Raw genomic sequence first — 1,669 nt, 5'->3', positions numbered from 1 at the left:
AAAAAAAAAAAAAAAAAAAAAAAAAAAAAGTTCAGCCATAGGAGACAGCATTCCAGGGCAAACCATTGTTCCCAGCAGGTGGGAGATGTGAATCTCCAGGCACTTGCAGTCTCCTGGGGAGAACATTCTCAACACATCACCTGCAGTTCCAAACTGGAAAGTATACTCAGAAGGAAAAACACAGGAGGCCACAGGGCAGTCTCACGGGGGCCCTGTTTGGATAGAGAGCTCAAGAAATCATGTCCATGTTGAGACTGGAGTATAAGGGGCAGCTGGCAGGGAGGGTTCCGGACCAGGAGCAGGTAGTGGTGTTAGGAGCTTTAGAGTAGAGAGAGTCTGGAGGAGGAGGTGAGCCCCGACCAAACAGGACACATTGGACGTAAGTGGCAGTCAAGGAAGGTGCTGAGGGAAGAGGCTGATCTGATTTGCCTTTAGTATTTATTTACTTGGCACTGGGAATTGAACCCAGGGCCTTGGTATTGAGCTGCATTCCCAGCCCCAATTGGTTTGAGACTGGGTCTTGCTAAGTAATCCATCCACCTTGTGATCCTCCTGCCTCCACCACTGTACTTGGCCTGATTTGCCTTCCTTTCACTACTACTTTATCATCATGGAGAATTTTGAGTGTAAAAGACGGTAATGAATCCTCACCCACCTCCCAACCCCTTGGCCAAGCTCCCCCCACCCCCGTCTCCACTCCCACCCACTTCTCCCTCTTCCGTGCTAAAACTGAAGCAAAGGTCAGTCACCCTATTGCTGCACCCAGAAATATTTCAGTTTGTATCTTTAGCAGATAAGGGCTTTGACAAATAAAGCTACCATATGTTATCATGTCTAAAAAATAATAAAAAGTCCTTAATATCACCAGATACCCAGCCAGTGCTCACACTTCCCCATTTTCTCATAAATACCATGGATGTTTATTTTTAAGTCCACTCAAATCAGGAGCCAGATTAGGTCCACATGTAGCAGCTGGTGGATATGGTTGCTAAGTCTCAGCCTGTATAGGCTTCCCCTTTATCTCTTAGACTGTCTTTCAACTGCAAGTTGTTTATTGAAGAAACGGGGTTGCTTGGCCTGTAGCGCTTCCCTCACTGGCTTTTCAGAAAGACTGGAAGGTGGCGGTATGGTGACATTTCTGAGGGGCTCTGTTGCCACGGTTAGAGGACACTGTGCAAGCCCAGCTTCCGGATGCTGGAGTCTTGGGCTTCAGAGCTGGCAGAGGCAGTGGGACAGCAGGAGGACCGTTCTCGCCCCTGGGACTCCCAGTTATCTTTGCACCCCGCGCATCAGCCCTCCTAGTGCTTGCAGAAATGTACAGCTGCCCGGCGTCACACCTCTGAAACTCGGATTCAGTAGGTCTGCGGTGGCACTTCTCAAACTAGCCGGCTCAAGAAAAAGCAGAAGAGCTTGTTAAAAGGCAGACTCAGATCCAGTCAGTGTGGGGTGCGGCCCGAGAATCTGCTTTTCTAACAAGTTTTCCGGTGCTGCTGTGTGTGGTCCAGGATGGTCACTAAGGCGCCGGACGTGCATAGGTTACAGAGCTCCACAGGTGATTCCAAGGGCAGCTGGGCAAGGAGCTGCGTGGAGCGGGGGCACTGGGAGGCAGCGGCGCAGGGGTACGGAACGCGAGCATCCTGCTAGGCAGGGGCTTTTGGAGCGGCCGCGG

This window comes from Fukomys damarensis, unplaced genomic scaffold (genome assembly GCF_012274545.1).
Source record: "Fukomys damarensis isolate Sample0158 unplaced genomic scaffold, DMR_v1.0_HiC HiC_scaffold_23, whole genome shotgun sequence".
Taxonomy (NCBI): Eukaryota; Metazoa; Chordata; class Mammalia; order Rodentia; family Bathyergidae; genus Fukomys; species Fukomys damarensis.
Note: the sequence above shows the minus strand (reverse complement) of the source record.